Consider the following 21,178-nt stretch of genomic DNA (forward strand, 5'->3'; position numbering starts at 1 on the left):
CATGCTAATCTAAATAACATAGTACTGGGTTTTTGGGGCCAGCATGTATGAAGTTTGGAAGTTGCCATTTCATCCTAGCAAGTGAAAAGTTGAACAAACAGAAAAATCAACAATTCTTTTTAGATCTGTAAGGGAAGGGAAGTTACAGGCCAAACTATTGCTTTTAAAATTGGAGAGACCAACAGGCAAATACAGAGGATCACAACCTACCAAAGCAGAAACTCAAGAGCTGAAAACTGTGGAAGCCAGAGTAGGGAAACCTGAATTATACTTGGTGAATCGCCAGAGGATTAGTATGGACAATTCAGAGAGTTAAAAACTCCAGAGAAACCATTTAGTTATGGAGGAGCCTCACCTTCTTCAAGAGCCTATAATGTTTCTCATGGTGAATATCAAAGAAAAATCCCCTCCTGATTCTGGTTAGGGGGAGGAGCTTAAGAGCTTGAGTGACTGGTGGTTTAGAAGAGCCTGACTGTTCTGGGGAAAAGGAAATACTCAACTTCAGCCTACTGCAGTCATCCTGCCTCAACTAAGGAATGAGGGACAGAAAAACCCCCATGTGTGAGTTGTAGGCTCACCAAAAGACAGACCTATTTATAGGATTATAAGATGCTTCCCCTCTCTCCATACATTGCAATCACATCACTAAAGGCATATTTACCTAAATTCCTTTATCTAGTATATCACATCCAGCTATCAAGAAAAAAATTACAAAAAATAATAAAATGAAAAACAAAAACCAGTTTGAAGAGACAAAACAAGCATCAGAAGGAACTCAGATATGGAAGGGATGTTGGAATTTTCAGGTTGGAAATTTAAAATAACTATGACTAATATGCTAAGGGCTCTAATGGTTAAAGTGGACAGCATGCAAGAACATACGGGCAATGTAAGCACAGAGATGGATATCCTAAGAAAGAAACAAAAAGAAATGCTATAGATCAATGCATTTGATGGGATTATTAGTAGAGTGAATATGTATGAGGAAAGAGTCTCTCAGTGTGAGGCTAGAAACCTCCACAAATGAAAAGCAATGGATTAATAGACTGAGTTCTTTTCACACAATGGAATATTATTCAGCACTAAAAAGGAATGAGCTATGAAGCCATGAAAAGACATGAAGGGACATTAAGTGTGTATTACTTAGTGAAAGAAGACAATATGAAAAGGCTGTATGCTGCCTGATTACAACTATCTGACATTCTCAAAAAGAAAAAAAACTATAGAGACAATTAAAAAATCAGTAGTTTCCAGGGCTTGGGGCAGGGGGAGGAATATATAGGCAGAGCATAGATGACTTTTAGGACAATGAAAATAATCTGTATGATACTATAATAATGGATATATGTCATCATACATTTGTCCAAACCTATAGGATATACAATGACAAGAGTGAACTCTAAGGTAAACTAAGGACTTTGAGTGATTATGATGTGCTAATGCAGGATGTTGATAATGGGGGAGACTAAGCAATTGTAGGGGCAGGGAATATGGAAAATCTCTGTACCTTTTTTGTGTGTAACTTGAATTTCATTTTTTTTTTAATTTTAATTCCTGTATAGTTAACATTCAGTGTTAAATTAGTTTCAGGTGTATGATATAGTGATTCAACAATTGCATACATCACCACTCCTTCAACCCCATCTCCTATTTCACCCATCCCCACACTCTCCTCCCCTCTGGTAACCATTAGTTTGCTCTCTATGGTTAAAAGTCTGTTTCTTGGTCTCTCTCTCTTTTTTTTTTCCTTTGCTGATTCATTTCTTAAGTTGCACATATGAGTGAAATCATATGGTATTTGTCTTTCTCTGACTGATTTATTTCACTTAGCATTATACTCTCTAGATCCACCCATGTCATTGCAAATAGCAAGATTTCATTCTTTTTTATGTCTGAGTAATATTCCTTTGTGTGTATATAACACATCCTCTTTATCCATTCATCCATCAATGGACACTTGGGCTACTTCCATAATTTGGCTATTGTAAATAATATTGCTATAAGTATAGGCGTATATTAGTGAATTAGTATTTACCGTATTTTTTTAGTAAATTTAGTAAATACCCAGTAGTGCAATTACTGGATTGTAGGGTAGTTCTATTTTTAACATTTTGAGGAAACTCCGTAGTTTTTTCCATGGTGGCTGCACCAGTTTGTATTTCCACAAACAGTGCAAGAGGTTTCCTTTTTCCTTGTCAAGACTTATTCTTTCTTGTGTTTTTTAGTGATTTTGACAGACGTGAGGCGATATCTCATTGTTGTTTTAATTTGCAAATCCCTGATATTGAGTGATGTCGAGCCTCTTTTCATGTGCCTGTTGGTCATCTGGATGTCTTCTTTGGAGAAATGTCTGTTCATGTCTTTTGCCCATTTTTAATTGGATTGGGTGTTGAGTTGTCTAAGTTTTTTATGTATTTTGGGTACCAACTCTTACTGGATATGTAATTTGCAAATATCTTTTCCCATGCAGTAGGTTGCCTTTTTAATTTTGTTGAATCAACAATGCTAAAATCTGTATGGAACCACAGAACACTCCAAATAACCAAAGCAATCTTGAAAAACAAAAGCAAAGCTGCGTCACAATTCCAGACTTCAGTTTATATTACAAAGCTTCAGTAATCAAAACAGTATGGTACTGGTACAAAAATAGACACATAGATCAATAGAACAGAATACCCAGAATTAAACCCACAATTATATGGCCAATTAATCTTCAACGAAGAAGGAAAGAATATCCAATAGGAAAAAGACAGTCTCTTCAACAAAAGGTGTTGGGAAAACTGGACAGCTACATGCAAAAGAATGAAACTCGACCAGTTTCTTACACCATACACAAAAATAAACCCGAAATGGATTAAAGACCTAAATGTGAGACCTGAAAGCATAAAAATCCTAGAAGAGAGCATAAGTAGTAATGTCCCTGACATTAGCCATTGCAACATTTTTCTATATATGTCTCCTAAGGCCAGGAAAATAAAAGAAAAACTATTAGGACTATATCAGAATAAAAAGCTTCTGCACAGGGAAGGAAACAATCAACAAAAGTTAAATCTCTGTACCTTTTTAATTTTGCTGTAAATAAACCTAAAACTCCTCCAAAGAAATAAAGTCTTAAAAACACTATTCAGACTTCAGAAAGGAAAAAAAAAAAAAGGACAAAAAAACAAAAACAAAAACAAGGAAAGATAAACACAAAAGATAGTTAGCTCTGAGAGTAGAGGTAAGAATTTACCAAGGATGGAAACTTAGGAAGGTTTTAAAATTATTCATAATACTTTATTAAATTGAACAGTATGTACAACAGTGAAGCAGCATCTTTTTGTACTTGAGACCCTTATTCCCAGGGTATGCTTTGGATCCTAGTCCCTCCTACTTTAACAAGAAGTATGTTATAATAAAATATATATATTTTTCTCTTACATAGTCATTTCTCTTATAAACATCCTTATTCCACACAGTATGAGATTGTGAAATACAGAAATTAAGACTTTTACATATTTTAACATTCACAGCACCTAACTTAAGTGAAAGTTACTAAAGATGCTATATTAATAATTTTTTTAATTTTCTGCATTTTATGATTTGACATCTTAAAAAGCTTCCTGGCCATGGAGGGATAGACCCTACAAGGGCTAGCCATTTCCTAGAGCACACATTCCAAATACAAACTAATCAATCCGAGTCTACACTCCAGCCACCTGCTTATCTAACTACACATCAAGCTCTAAGTCATCTCTGAGCCAGGGACCACCAACTACAGACCACCCCTATAGCCCAAAGTTCCCAAGAATTATTAAATCCTAAGCATTTTACTCTGACTTGCTGTGTTTTTCCCCACAGAAACCCCAATAAAATCTCTGCCCTAACTTTCACCCTCTTTCTTGTCTTCTGCCACATGACCAAAACTTGGCACCTCTCCTGGCCAGGTGGCCCTGAGTGGCATGCAGTGACTCTTTTTCTGGGACCTGTGACTATGATAAACCTTTTCTTCCTAAGCTTAGTCCTCATGTCATCTATGGCTATACCAACTGTACCATACCAACCTTAGAACAGATGTCATATAAACATTTCCATAGTCTTGCATTTCCTAACAAATCAAAACTCTTGAAGCCTGCATGTGTAACTCATAGCTCCTGTAATGTTTCAGTATTTTGTGTATTGTGCATGTCATATATAAATGTTTCTTTACACTGGAGTCAAAATAAATACTTTTCAAAATGAGTTCAACATTTTAACCATTTTTTTTATTACTGATGCTTAACATTTTTCCACATTTGGCTAGGTTGTTTAAGCCTTCAAAACATAAAATTATTTGTTACAAATATCCAGTTTCTGTAAATTGTTCAAAGCATCTATATAGAGAAGTTGAGTCTCTCTATGGAAATTCATGGATCTTGTCAAATTGGTTCTGGAAATCAATAGATTGTAAAATCAGCCAGGATCATTTTCAGTTTGACTAAAAAGCAATTTATTAACCTGGTAGATCCAAAATCAAGGTCATTTCCTTGGAACAAAGGCAATGAAGGTGGGAAGAAGGGAGAAAGGGGCTTTTTTTCTTAAACTTTTGACTTAGATCAAGTTTTACCAAAATAATGTTAAGGAATAAATGATGACCTAGTTTATTTTACTTTAATACCAATTTGGCAGAATTGTCTAATATAGTTCCTGGTCTGATTTAATTGTGTCTGGGACGCTCTTATCATCCCACGTAAAGTCATGTCCAAGTTGCCAGAATGTCCCTGCTGGCTTACTCAGCAGCAAGTAGTTGTTGTGGCCTCAAACATTAACCAACACGAGGGCCGACTCACTGAGTCTGCACAGACCTGATATGTGCCTTCTGAGCCCCTTTGACAATTAGGGCCATTACAGTCCATTTTCCATGGGGGAGAAATTGTTGTTATATATTGTCAGTATGACAATACTTGACAGTAGCAGTGCTATGGGGCCTGGATATTAATTCTAAATTCTACATTACCTAATACATGTAGAAGAGGGACACAGCACGGTTATCAAGAGAGTCAGTTACCCAAGCTGCAAGGGCAACGGTGCTTTCATTTTGATCCATGTGATACGGAAGCGAATTTTTTCAAATCAGCACAAAAGTTCAAAGCTGTATCAAGTACTATGTTTTGAAAAAGGGTCAAAAACATGGAGGAAACTAAAGAGCTTGCCAGTTAGAATGGCAAAAATAGACAAGGCAAGAAACAACAATTGTTGGAGAGGATGTGGAGAAAGGGGATCCCTCCTACATTGTTGGTGGGAATGCAAGTTGGTACAGCCACTCTGGAAAACCGTGTGGAGGTCCCTTAAAAAGTTAAAAATTGAGCTACCCTATGATCCAGCCATTGAACTACTGGGTGTTTACCCCAAAGATACAGACGTAGTGAAGAGAAGGGCCATATGCACCCCAATGTTCATAGCAGCAATGTCCACAATAGCTAAATCGTGGAAGGAGCCGAGATGCCCTTCAACAGATGACTGGATTAAGAAGTTGTGGTCTGTATATACAATGGAATATTACTCAGCTATCAGAAAGAACGAGTTCTCAACATTTGCTACAACATGGACGGCACTGGAGGAGATAATGCTAAGTGAAATAAGTCAAGCAGAGAAAGACAACTATCATATGATTTCTCTCATCTATGGAACATAAGAACTAGAATGATCAGTAGGGGAAGAAAGGGATAAAGAAAGGGGGGGTAATCAGAAGGGGGAATGAAACATGAGAGACTATGGACTATGAGAAACAAACTGAGGGCTACAGAGGGGAGGGGGGTGGGGGGAATGGGATAGGCCGGTGATGGGTAGTAAGGAGGGCACATATTGCATGGTGCACTGGGTGTTATACACAAGTAATGAATCATCGAGCCTTACATCGAAAACCGGGGATGTACTGTATGGTGACTAACATAATATAATAAAAAATCATTATAAAAAAAAAAAGAGCTTACCTAACTTCAACTACCGATAATTTCAAAACTAAAACTCTAAAATTTTCAGTATAGATAAGGCTTTATTTAGAAAGAAGAACAGAATGATGGATTCTGTGAAAGCAGAAAAGAGGAGAAGAATCTACGCCTTTCCGTTTCCCCATTCCCAGCCCTTGGTTTATACCACAAACCATAAAAAGTAGTTATATTGAGTCCCAACCACAAATGACCTCTGGCTTTCACCTGCAGAGAATTCTACTCCAGGACTCACAGGACAGGAGGAGTGTAAGCCTAAACGCAGCTCAGGTTTATGCATATAAACCAAATAATTGGTGAATTTGGCCAGTATTCAAGTTCATTTCAAAGCATTAAATCAAAGTGTTACAGGTTTGTTTCCAACATTTCAGAATGCCTGCAGCAGTGAATTACAAATCAGTCACCTTCCTTTCCCTGTAATCAATCTAATCTAGGTGACAGAAGCAAAGTAGTGCCAGGGCCTGGCCTGACTGGCAAAAATAAGCCAAAGAATTAGCACAGTAAATTTCATTGTTAACAGCTCTTCTGAGGAAAGAGGAGGGACTGAAAAAGGAAAGGAAGTAATCCAACAAAGAAGACACTTGGAAGAGAAAGAAAAAGCATTTCAGGGCAGAACTGGGGAGAAAGAGCAGGAATAGAAAACAGAGGGAAAGTATCCTAACACACCCCGAAGTTAGGCTAAATCGTAAGAGACAGTTGGTAGAGCAGCCTGAATTTGAAAAAAAAAAATTAACGGAAGAAGAGAAAACAGAAGAAACAAGAACCAAATTGGAGCAAATGTGCATTTCCCCAAGGATATACTAGAAGCAGAAGCTTACTGCAAGAGATCTATAAGGAAGGTGGGAGACGCTGGTTGTGGCAAAAACCAGTAAGGATGTCTGAAAGCCTGAGACATTAACTCTTTGGTTTTTAAACATTGAAAAACATGAAGCTATTAGTTGGAGAAAAAATTGTTAAATAGATAAATTGCTTTTTAATTAACCAGGGATAACACTGAAATATATCAAGGGGGAATAAATGTCAATTATACTTTCCAGATCAAGACCATTTTGATAAACAAAATTACAATCTCTAGCGCATCAACTCAGAACTTGGAGAATATTCAATTAAATCTGAATTTTTTTATATATATAAAAGGCAGATGTGAGGAAATTCTAATAAGCAAATGCATTACACTTTCTTTTTTCAAAACATAAATTGGAATGTCTTGATTAATAGTGACACAAGCCTCCACTTAGTATCTGCAGAGGAAGATTCTTTCAGGTAAGAAGGTTTACTAATGCTGCTATGTGATGCTAAATGGATTTTAGTCTAAGAGTCAGGGAGGGGTGGCTGGAGGTGGCTGGGGAGATGGAAAGGAGGTGATGATCTTAACTAATGAAAGGGATACAAAGACTCTAGCAATTCAAGCTTTCCAAAGCATAGATGAATAACAGTGCTAAGTGAAAGCAAATAACATGCAAGCATATGATATGCTAAATGTTACTGCTCTCTATCTTTAAAATGACATTGTTAAACATTTCACTTTCATGAAAAACAAAGATCAGGTTTTTCCCCCCTATTCTCCATGTAAAAGTCCCTATTTCTATTAATTAAGGCTGGAACATTTCAACTTTTTATCTGACAGATTCTTCTACTATGCTATAGAAAAGAACTTAACTCAGGGAACTGTACAGCCTTCTCCACAGATTCTAAATAATCATGACTCCACAGATTATCTTCCAGGCTCTGTGGGGAACAGAAAGCTTTTCCTAGAATATGGGGGTGGGGGGAGGTGGGGAAGGGGAATTCTGAAGCAGACTGAAGGCAGTTTTTCCCCAGCTCTCATGTGATTTTCAAGAGCCAGCCGGTCTGGAAAATGTTGAATTTGTTTGTAGGAAAGGTAAACACTGCCAAAATCAACAAGTTCCTTCCTTAGGAGGCTGTAGAGAAAATTGGTCTACAGATAAAGACAGTTCAGACAACTTATGTTGGAGTAGAAGTGAACCCCTTCGGCACCCAGGTTCTACCCCAGAACTGTATTAGAAAGCTGATAAATCTCTTTTGGAGGAATTACAAACTGTGTACTCCAGAGGTAAAGGAAATTAAAATTGATCTCTTCTATAAATATCTTAGACAAAGTGATTTTTTAAAAAAATGAGTAAGTAGGCCAGGAGGCTTAGTGAATTGAGTTAAATGGCTCAGCCACATTGGCTAGATTGCTTGTTCTGTGTGACTTAACTGATTAGACCTATACAAAATGGTTTCATAGGTGATTGGTTGCAAGTCAACAAAAATGTTTTGATTAAAATGGAATGGCTAAACATTTTCTGCATGTCCTGTAATTAGGGCTGCCAAATAAAAATGCAGGATACTGGCTACATTTGAATTTCAGAAAAACAACAAATACATTTTTAGTATAAGCATGTCCTAAATATTTCATGCAACATACTCATACCAAAAAATTATTCATTGTTTATCTAAAATTCAAATATAACTGTACATTCTCTATTTTTATTTGTTAAATCTGGCAAATTCACCTGTAATATATATAGAGTATGTGTTTTTTATACTCCCAGCTCCCAAAGCACACTGAATTTTATTTGAATCAGGATAGCCAATACCTCTGTATAGAACCCTAAAGATTAAGTATTATTTATGAGAGGAAAATCCAGGCAGAGTTTTCTAAGAAGTTAGTTATAAGAGTTACTTTAGGGAATTGAATTGCCTAAGTTTTCTTCTAGGTTGCTAAAATAACTGTCTGGGGAGTTTTAAAAATCCCTATGTCCAAGCTGCAGCTCAGACCAATTAAACCAGAATCTCTGGGTGGGACCCAGGCATCTGCACATTTTAAGGCTCCTCAGCAATACCAATGTGCTGCTATCATTGGAATCACTGCTCTAGGTGGTACCAATCTGCCGATATACCAATCTGTGATCACAGAAACAAAAGATAAAAAGGTGATTGATACTTCCATTTGAAATATAATTTAAGTTAGCAGAAAATTTGGTTGTTTTTGCCCCTTTTAGCTTTGGAATTTATAAGAATACATACTGCTAGTGATGGAAATCAAATGAAGGGGTGAGAAATAGTAAAGATGAGAAGGTTTCTTAAAAGTCTAAACTAGATCTTCAAATATAGCAGGCTGATGAACTTTGGCTGGGTTTTATAAACACACTGTTAAAAAAAGTTGAATACCCATAAATCTATGCTTTTATCAAGGGATTAAAATTTTATTATATATATATATATATATATATATATATATATATATATAGCTCATGGATAGAAGTGACAAAGTATATATTTCAAGTACATATTTCCCCATTGTTTTATTGTGTTTTTTTCCAAAAACATTATCTAACAGTGCTAGTCATAGAACTCTGAAAAATTACAGAAAGACCCAACCTAATTCACTACTTTTTATACAAATTATGGATTCCGTTCAATTCCAATGTGCTCTTAAAATTATTGAATGTTGCAAAGATCACTAAGGTTACTTTTTCTCAGCAAATGTAACTGACAGCTGAGGCAAATGTATTGCCTGAAGATTAATATAGAAAAATTCTTTCTGTATTTGTCCTGGAAGTTGACTGATAAGCCTGCTGCAGTGCTGCGTGCTTACAAGCATTCCTTGTCAGAAAGCCCAAAGAATTGTTATGTTATTAAAACCCCAACCCCAGCACTTACAAGGAGAGTTCCAAAGCAAGCTTCTATATCTTATCACATACCACTGGCTCCACAGTGCATTTTGACACAGAGTATATTTACTTTCAACACTGACAACATTCCCTTTGCTCTACTCATATACCCTAAACTCTCCTGGATTTAAGAATTCCATGTATACTTTTCAATAGGTCATATTTGTAATTTCAACCCTAAAAAGGATAAAAGAGTTAGCTAAATCTTTCGTTAGTAATGAAGGACTGATAGTGTCTATATATACATACTGATAGAAATTTTAGTTCATTTGACACAAAAAGAGATAAAGAATAGAAGCCATAAAATTATTTCATGTTTTACTTCATCCCCAGTCCCTTATGAATACTAAACACTGTCTGTGCTTAAATACAAATGTTTTCCTTTGATAGAATTATGCCTTTAAATTAAGGGGCACATCCTGGATCAGAGACAAGAAAAGTCTTCTGCCTCCAGATGTATCCCAACACGTACATGATTACTATGATTCTGTTCTCTGTACTCTTCTCTTCTTCCTTTGCATGTTCTTAACCAAATCTTTAATCATCTCCTATGTGTGTATTACCTTCAAATATGTATTTCCATCTCTAAATTCTCTTTTAACTTACAATCTCACTTCTCCGCTTGTCCATATATCTCATATCCCTAGGCTGAAAATTGTGATGAAATTTTGACACATCAGCCTTCACATAATCAACAAGTTTACTCACCCATTCTTCTTTCACAAGAGTTTCCAATTATGTCCCTTTATATACATTCCTACTGCCAACTCCCTGCATCAGGCTTCATTAGCTCATACCCAAACTATTACTGTAACTTGCTAATTGGGTTTCCTTTATCTACCCCATATATATTCCTGATAATGACACTCTCAAGGGAAAAAGAATTAAAAAAAATTAGAGTATTATCATTTTCTACTGACTGAATAGCACCACACTAAAGATATAGAAATCAGAGTCTAAGAGTATCAGTGGAGAGGGATCCTAGCAAATTCTTTGGGATCTCAGTAGGCACCCTGGAAGTTTAAACCCTACAATTGTTGGCATAACCAGTAGACTTAGCCAGCCTTAAGTAAATTCAGTTCTTGATCAGATTAATGCCATCTGACCCTACTGTATGGTTCTGGGGTCTAGGATAAACTAGGATAGGATAAACAGTCTTGGACAAAAACTATTACTCAGAACCCACACAGTGATTGTTGTTGAGTAAAAATATCACCAGGTGAGGCTTCAACGCTATAGTAACCTCCAGTCCTAATACATTAGAAGGAAAATTTTGTAGCTGTGGTACAGAAAATGCAGCCAGGTTTTCCTCTGGAAATATTTAACCATTTGTCATTTGTGGATCAATACTGTTTCACAGGTCATAGTAACAATTTAAAGAGCAACATGGTAAGGCTAATAATGCCCACAGTGAGAATCACCATCAAGAATAGGAATAAAGGATGGTGCATACGTTAGCAAGTTTATAATCAGTGGGACTCACTGCTGTTATCCCAATAAGATGGAATGCAATGGCTGTTACCATATGTGGATAATGTGACTTCCTGCTACTATCACTTCAGGATGCCAACAGCATTGCACTGCTATTATCATTCCAGGGTGGTCATGAGCTCATGCTATTTTCTTCTACAATCTTGGGGAAAGATACATTGCTGTCACAAAAGGGTAATAGTAAACAAGTGTCATGGTATCACACAGGGAGGCAGAAAAAAAGGAAACAGACTTGGATCCTTAAAAATATAACTACAGTTTCAAAAACAAGTAGTTGGTGAGTAAGAGCTTAAATTTTCAGATGTCTCATTTATTGGGCCTTGCATACCTCTCTTTGTGTTTGGATAAATAAAAAAGAATGTGTAAATTACGTGCTAAGGGATTGTGCAGAGAATAAGCTCCAGCAAGAGTTTTTCCCTTTCTCCCACTAAAGTTTTAGGTAGTCGGTGCTTATTATATATTCGTCAATTACATGTTATAAAAAGCAAATACCTAACTGCTGCTAATATTTGTGGATTAAGTTTGGATTATTTGAGAAAATCATACTAGTCTAGCATTAACTGAGCTCACGTAAGGATAAATTCTTTTTTTAATTCTATCATTTGCTCTCTATTTCCATAAATAAATTTTGAAAGTCTACACATACACACACACACACACACACACACACACACACACACATCCTGTATAAAATCTATCTAAGATCTTCCTCATTAGTAAATGGCATGCCTTCATAATTCTTTCTCAACCAGTGAGTGAGTTTGGTAGTTAGTCATTTTAGACTTATTTCTGTCCCTCTTTGTCACGTCTACGTCACAAGGGTGTTGGAAGGATTAATTAGTTAACATGCAAGATTCTTTGAAGATGAAAAGCACTCTGAAATTGCTAAGCAGTGCTAGCATTCCTCCATAGTACATATTTTTCCTTTTATATTTTTAAAAATTCATCCACCTCCTGTTAACCCTTTTTGCTAACATTATGTACTCAGATTGCCTTTTAAAAAACTTAATAGCCTTATCTTTTCCTTCACAAGACTTATAATATTTATCCACTTATGTCCTCATTTCTCTCCTCTCAGTTTTCCCTTTTTTTTTCTTACTAAAAGGTCCTGATATAATTTATGAAATCTTACTGACTAGTTGTCTTTTACCTACTTGCATGTTTTATATTTATTGGAATTCTGGGCTGGTATACCTAAAGTCCACTACAGAGAAAGGGAACTATTACCAAATCTTGGAGGCTTAGACCAGGAGAACCATTAATTTGTATTAAATATAACAGTGTAAAGGGCAAGCAAATCTGTTTGTGCAATTCACTGAGCAAGAAAGAAGCAATAGCTTTTTTTTCCCCCAAGATCTAAATTTTTCATATAAGGAGTTATTTAAAATGTCTGTTATGAGACTGAAGTATATATTCAAAGATATCTTGATGAATTGCCCCCAAGAATTCCAAATTCTGACTCTGGAAACAGCTGATTGTGTCTGCAGTCCATAAACAGTGGCTCTGGACACCAGAAGAGGGAAGGTTCCTCTAAGCAGAAACAACCTGCAATTAGAAGGCGCATTTCTACTAAGCATCCAAACTTACAGATATTTATGTGGAGTTCTCACAACTATTTCAACTACCTACATCTGTAAAACAGAGGTGATCCTCTAGGAGGGGACTCTGGGGTTTTCTTCACAGCTCCAGCTACGAAGAACCCAGCGATTACTTTTCCACTACATTTTTGGCACTTTGTATTTTGATTGTTAAGTGGGATTATAAAATGTTTAAATACATCTTAAATGTATCAGCATTTAAAAAGAGGTGTTTTGTTTGTTTGTTTGTTTCTTTAAACCGGAGCCCACAGGCTGCCTCCCGACAGGGCAGAGAGGATGGGGGGGGGAACAAGGAGGGAGAACTCTGTCCGAGGAGTGGGTGGTAGAGCTCTGTAGAGCTCTGACTGAGGGTGGGAGGCTAAACGAGGTGTTCTTTGTGTTATTCCTAAAGAATATTCTCCCAAAGAGATTATGGTACTGACCAATATCTTGATGATAAACAGAGTTTACAAAACACAGCTACATGCAAATATTTTTGTCTTTGTATAATAAACTTAATTCAGCTAATATTTAAGCATATTAGAATAATATATTTCTCAAGCTTTCTGTCTCGAATGAGTAGAAAACTATGAAACACTACAAAAAAATGGAAAATTATTTTGGCACAATGTATTTACTATTGTATAAAACAAACATCCACACATGAATACACACGTGTATAAAACATACACACATATATTTTACTTACCACGCTGTTAAAGGAAAGCATATTTCAAGAAAAATCCCATTTCCTTTTTTTTGTAATCCACAAAAAGTTGTGCATAATTAATATATACAATTTTATGAGTTTGGAGATAAGTGTACACCCATGAAACCGTCACCCTTATCAAAGCCCTTAAACCCATTCATCACCTCCTAAAATTTTCTCCTACTCTCATTTATCCTCTAACTCCTTCTCCTCCACTTCTTCCACCTCCTTTTCTTTTCTCCTTCTCCATCTTGTCTTCCTTCTTCTAGTATTATTACCATTATTATTACTGTTATTATTATTTTGTGGTAAGAACACATAAGTTATACCCTCAGTAAATTGTTAAGTATACGATACAGTATCTTTAACTAAAGGCACTATGCTATCCAGATCTCTAGGACATATTCATCTTGTATAAATGGAACTTTGTACTCTTCGACCACTACCTCCTCCCAACCTCTGGCAACCACCATACCACACTCTGCTTTTCTGAGTTTGACTACGTTAGATTCATCACGTAAGTGATATCATATAGTATTTGACTTTCTCTACAGTATTTTTATCTCACTTCGCAAAATATCCTCCAGGTTCACCCATGTTGTTGAAAATGTTGGGATTTCTTCTTTTCTGAGGCTGAATGACATTTCATTGTATGTATGTTCATCCAATGATGGATGCATGTCTTTGACTATTGTGAATAATTAATGAAGATGGGAATGCATATAGCTCTTCAAGATCCTGATGTCATTATCTTTGGATATATGCCCAGAAGTGGTATTTCTGGATCACATAGTAGTTCTGATTTTAGTTTTTGAGGAAACTCCATACTGTTTCTATAGCAGCTACACCACTTCACATTCCCACAAATAGGGTACAAGGGTTTCCTTTTTTTTTTTTTTTTACATTCTCATCAAAATTTGTTATTTATTTATTATTATTATTTTTTTTTTACTACAAGCCAACCTAAAAGATGTAAGGTGACATCTCATTGTGGTTTGAATCACATTTCCCTGATGATCAATGTGGAGCACATTTTTATATATGTCTTTATATATCTTTTTTGGAGAAATATCTATTTAGTTCCTTTGTCCACTTTCCAGTTAGGATATTTGGTTTTTTTAATCATTGAATTATATGAGTTATTTATATATTTTGAATATTAACCTCTTAGATATATGGTTTGCAAATATTTTATTCCATTCCATTCTATTGCCTTTTTGTTGCTGTCGATTGTTTCCTTTGCTGTGCAAGAGCTTTATAGTTTGATGTATTCTTTCTTGTCTCTTTTTGGTTTTGTTGTTGTGTTTTCAGTGTCACATTCAAGAAATGATTGCCATGACTAATGTCCAGACTTTCCCCTATGTTTTCTTCTGAGAGTTTTATGGTTTCAGGTCTTATATTTAAACCTTTAATCCATTTCGAGCTGATTTTTGTGAATGGTATGAGATAAGGTCGAATTTCTTTCTTCTGTATGTGACTGCCCAGTTTTCCCAACACCATTTATTGAAGAGACTATTCTTTCCCCGTTATGTATTATTGGCACTTTGTCAAAGGTCAGTTGACTATATTATATGTAGGTTTAATTCTGGGCTCTCTATTCTGTAACGTTGGTCTATGTCTTTTTTATGCCAGTACCATACTATTTTGATTACTGTTGTTTACTAATATATTTTGAAGACAGGAAAACTGATGCCTCCAGCTTTGGTTCTCTTGCTTAAAATTGTTTGGCTTTTTGGAGTCTTTGTGGTTCCATATGAATTTTAGGGTTTTTTTTTTAATTCTATAAAAAATACTATTTGGAATTTTGATGAAGGTTGCATTGAATCTATAGATCACTTTTGGCAGTATGGCCATTTTAACAATATGAATTCTCATATATAAACAGGGGACATGTTTTCATTTATTTATGTTTGCTTTCATCTCTCTCATTAGTGTTTTATAATTTTCAGTATGTAAATCTCTCACCATGTTGGTTAAGTTTATTTCTAGGTGTTCTGCTCTTTTCAATGCTATAGTAAATGGGATTGTCTCCTTAATTTTCTCTTTGGATAGCTTGTTCATGTATAGAAATGTAACTGATTTCTGTACATTGACTTTTTTATTCTGTAACTTTGCTGGTGTCTGTTATTCTAATAGATTTTTTGTGACATTTTTAGGGTTTTCTTTACATACTTTTATGTCATCTGCAAAAAAGATACAATTTTACTTCTTCCTTTGTTATTTGGTTGCTTTTCATTTCTTGTTCTTGTCTATTACTCTGCCTAGGATTTTCAGCATTATGTTAAATAGAAGTGGTGAGAATGGGCAGCCTGGTCTTATATTGGATTTTAGAAGAAAATTTTTCAGATGTTAACTGTGGCTTTTCATATGTGACCTTTATTGTGTTGAAGTAAGTTCCTTCTATACCTAATATGTTGAGAGTTTTTACCATGAAAGCATGTTGAATATCACCAAATGTTTTTTTTTTCTACATCTATTAAGATGATCATGTGATTTGTTTTTCATTTTGTTACTATCTCATTGATTTATTTGCACATATTGAACTATTCTTACATTCCAGGGATAAATCCCACTCAGTCACAACGTATGATCCTTGATATGCTATTGAAACCAGTTTGCTAATATTTTGGTGGAGACTTTGCAGCCATGTAGTTTTCTTGTGGTATCTTTGTCTGTCTTTGGTACCAGGGTAATGCTGTCCTCCTAAAAAGTATTTGAATGTGTTCCTTTCTCTTTCATTTTTTGAAAGAGCTTGAGAAAATTGATATTAATTTTTCTTTTAGTGTTTGGAAGAATTCATCTTTGAAGATACCTGCTTCTGACTTTTTGTTGTTGTAAGATTTTTATTATACATTCAATTTTCTTATTATTGATCTGTTTATGCTTTTTATTTCTTTTTTTAATTCAGTCCTGGTAAATTATATTTTTCTAGGAATTCATCTATTTCATCTAGATTGTCCAATTTGTTGAAATATAATAGTTTATAATAGTATCATGATTTTTTAAATTTCTGTGTCATTGGTTCTAATATCTCTTCTTCCATTTCTGATTTTATTTATTTGAGACTTCTTTCTTCTTCTCTTAGTCTACCTGAATATTTATCAATTTTGTTTTTTCTTTTCAAAAAACCAATTCTTCATTTAGTGTATTTTTTCTTTATTTTAATTATTTCTCCTCTAATCTTATTTCCTCACTTCTTCTAACTTTGGGCTTAGTTTGTTCTTCTTTTTCTAATTCCCTGAAGTATAATGTTAGGTTGTTCATTTGAGATCTTTCTTCTTTTTTAATTCAAACATTTATTACTGTAAACTTCCCTCTTTGTACTGCTTTTGCTGCATACCATGAGATTGTTATGTTGTGTTTTCATTTTCATTTGTCTGAGATATCTCTTGATTTCCCTTTTGATTTCTTTTTGATCCAAAGATGGTACAAGAATATGTTGTTTTATTTCCATGTATTTGTGATATTTTTTCACTTTCTCTTTGTTACCAATTCCTGGTTTCATTACATTGTTGTGAGGAAAAAATACTTAGAATGATTTTAGTATCAAAATGTTTAAGTTTTGTGACTAACATGATCAGTCCTGGAAAATGTTCCATAAGTGTTTAAGAAAAAGGTGTATTCTGCTTCTGTTGAATAGGATATTCTATATATGTCTTTCACATCCATTGGCCAGCGTACAGTGCAGTTCATGTTGTCTGATTCCATACGGATTTTGTGTGTGCATGATCTGGTATTAAGTGGGGTATTAAAACCTCTTACTATTACTGTATTGTTGTCTATTTCTCCGTCTGCTTTATATATTTAGGTGCTCTGATGTTGGGTACCTACATATTTACAATTGTTCTATCTTCTTGTTGAATTGACACTTTTGTCATTATTTAAAGACTTTTTTTTTTTTGCCTCATAACAGTTTTTGACTTGAAGTATATTTTGTTTAAGTAACATCTGCTCTCTTTTGATTATCATTTTCTCTCCCTTCACTTTCAGCTTATCTGTGGCCTTATATCTAAAGTGGGTTTTTTGCAGACTGCATATAGTTAGATCTTTTTGTATACCCATTTTTCCACTCTATGTCTTTTGATTAGACTTTTAATCTATTACATTTAAAGTAATTCTAGGCAGGTAAGAACTTAATATTGCCATTTTATTAATTGTTTTGTCTATTTTGTAGTATATTTTTGTTCCCTTATTCCTCTTTTGCTTACCTCCTTTGTGATTTTTTTTGTAACAATATAATTTCTTTTCTTTTTTTTTCTATATCTGTAATGTTTTCTTTTTCTTGTGGTTATCACGAGGCTTATATAAAACTTACTGTTACAACAGTGTATTTGAGCTGGTAACAACATCAATTGCATACAGAAACTCTACACTTTTACCCCCCACCCCCCACAAACTTTGTTATTGATATCAGAATTTACTTGTTTTAATATTGCATGTCCAGTAACTGATTTCTGTGGTTATAGTTATTCTTAATACTTTTCTCTTTTAACTTTTAAAGTAGGGTTAAAAGGGATTTACACACCACCCTTACAGCATTACATTATTCTTATTTGTTTATCTATTTATCTTTATTTGTGAAATTTATACTTAGTTTTTCTTTGCCTGGGAAAGTCTTTATCTTTTTTTTAATTTTAAAGGATAGTTTTACTGAATGTAATATTCCTGCTTGGCAGGTTTTTTGCTTTCTTTCAGTACTTTGAATATATCACCTCACTTTTTCCATGCCTGCAATATTTCTGTAAGGAAATCCACCAGTATTCTTATGGGATGTCCTTGCTTGCTACTTTCAAAATTCTCTCCTTGTCTTTGACTTTTGATAATTTAATTATGATATATCTTGGTAGACCTCTTTAGGTTCAATCTGAGATCCTTTGGGCTTTATGAACTTGGATGTCAAATCCCCTCCCCATATTTTGGGAAGTTTTCAGCCATTTCTTTTTCAAAATAAGCTTTCTGCCACTTTCTCATTCTTTCCTGCTTTGGGACTCCCAACAATTAATATATTAATTTTCTTGATAATATTCCCACAGTCCCTGCATGCTTTCTTTATTCTTATTCTTTGTTGTTTTTATTGTTCCAAGTAGGTAATTTCAAGTGATCTTCAAACTCACTGAATCCTTCCTCTGCTTGACTTTGTCTGTTCTTAACAGTCTGTATCGAATTTTTCATTGAAGTCGTTATGCTCTTAAGCTCCAGAATTTCTGTTTTGTTCTTTTTTATGGTTTTTATCTCTTTGAACTTCTTTCTTTGTTCATTTTTTTTCATCAATTTGGTTGTCTTTCTGAATTCCCTTGTAGCTCACTGAAAAATAGCTTAAAATAAAATTTTAATATATTTAATATACCAAATCACCAGTATTTCTCCTCAATCATTATAATTAAGTAAATATAAATATATTTAAAACTCTCAAAGCTGGATAAATGAGGTATTCAAAATATCCTAAATATAACTTTTCTTGTCATTTCAATTATTTTTCAATAATATGTCAGCATTCTTAATAAGAAGTCCAGTATATTAGGTATATTTCCCTTTCTATTGTGGGAGTTGAACTACTGTTACTAAGTATTCATCTCTTCTCTATAGGAGAATTATATATCTGTGCCTATTCCCAAATGACTTACAGAGATGCCTATGGGAGAAGTACACATTTATCTTTGGCCAGTAGAGTATGAACGCAAGGGACATATACCATGGCCAACTAGAAGCTTTCAGAGCCATTGCATAATTCATAAATTTGCTATGTTGCTATGTCATTGAAATGACAGAGAAAGAACAAAAATTGCATATAAGTACAAGAACAAACATGACCAAAAAAATGGTAGATGTAATCAGCAAAAAAATTTTAAAAATGGAGAATGCATTGGTAATGGGTTACTTTCTGAAAGAAGCGGAGGAAATGGAAACATATATGTCTTCAGAAACAAATACCACAAAGAAGCAATCTGATTCCTAGTACACATTCTAGAAAGGTGTGGAAATTGGAGGTATCATATAACTTGGAATATTAGGATAAACATATATCCCAGGTAGGAGATTAAAGAGCTATTTTCTATAGAAACTGGCCCCCCAAATTTTAATTGGTATAAAGAAATCTACTCTGTGTTGACTGGCTAATGTATAGATTAATGATCAAATTTTCCAACTGGCTGTTTAGTCCTTACGACACTAAATATGAGCAGACATAAAGATATCATCAGATATTAGCGGAAAAGATATATACCGAAAAAACAGGAGATTTGGAGACAATACGAAAATAAGAAAATCTAACACTGTATTCTCTAAGAGCTGAGAATAATAAATATAAAATAAAGTAGTAGATTTCTACCAAAGGAGCTTTCAAAAAAATGTGAGGTTTCATGGAAATGAAAAGTTGATGGTAGAAATTTTGAAAATAGAAAAATCAGAAGATAGAGTTGAAGACAACAAAAATGTAGAAGAAGAATACAAAGAAATGGAAAATAGGAGATAACTTTAAAAAATAATGACCATGCAAAAAACTAACAACCAAGGAGGTAAAACAAAGGAGAGAATAATCAGAAAATCATGAAGAAACTATCCAGATTTAACAATGACTTTTCACCAAAATGAATGAAAAAGACATGCACCAGAACACATCATAGTGAAATTTCAGTACATTAGGGAAAAGAGAAAAAAACCCACAAAACTCAAAACCTTCAAGAAAAAAGAAATCAAGTCACATTAAATATTCAGGAACCAAATGGCATCATATTTCTTAAACAAAATGCTGGAAGCTAGAAGAAAATGGGACAATGCAATCACATTTTGAGAAGAAATGATTATCAATTTAAAATGCGTTGCATAAAAAAGTCTTAAAATCCATGTAAAAGTAGAATAAAGACATCATCAAACAGACAACATCTCAACAGATTTACTACTTATGCACCTTCTATTAAGAAGCTACTAGAGTATGTACTTCACCAAAACAAGGAGTAAACTCAGAGAATGAAAGTCACTGGATGTAGAAGAGAGAAAGACCCAGGGAATGCCTAGGTTGATGCTTTATCCAAATTTAGGAATGACTGCTATACACCAGCTCAGAGTGGAACAGTCAAAGTAGTCTAGGCGTTCATCAAAATAAAATATACAGAATACTTGAGGCATCTGAGTGCCTTGCAAAGGGAATGAGATAATGGGCAAAGTGTGTGACTTGAATGCATGGATGCATGGAAATATAAGAAATGAAAACACAAGATAATTATTAGTGATAGAGAAAACAAAAAGTTTTTTGGGAAAGGCAGAATAACCATTAATTTAATAGCATTCTTACATGTTTTAATAATATAAACACTGAATATTAATCTGACCAAAATTAATACATAATTCTATCCGAGGGATAGAATAGGAAGATCATATTTGACATGGCAGAGATGGGAGGAGGAAATAACTCAAAGACCATCTTTAATTGTGGAAAGCCTGTAAAAAATGACTAAAAAATAGTGAAATGAGAGTAATATTTCGAGATATGGTGATAATAACAAAATAATTAAATAAAAAGAAAGGAGGTTAAAGAAGGTAATAAAAAGAAATAAGAGGAGAAGGAGAAGAAGAGAAAGAAGAAAGAAGAAAAATAGAAAAAAGGAAGAAAAAAGAGAAGGAAAAATATGAGGGCTTTGTATAGAAGGAAGATTTCATTCTACCAGATATCAGAACTTCTTTTAAGACTACAATATTTAAAAGAATGTTGTAATTACATAGAAATAGAAAAATAAATCAATGGAACAGAATAGATTT

Source organism: Ursus maritimus, unplaced genomic scaffold (genome assembly GCF_017311325.1).
Source record: "Ursus maritimus isolate PB19 unplaced genomic scaffold, ASM1731132v1 scaffold_31, whole genome shotgun sequence".
NCBI lineage: Eukaryota > Metazoa > Chordata > Mammalia > Carnivora > Ursidae > Ursus > Ursus maritimus.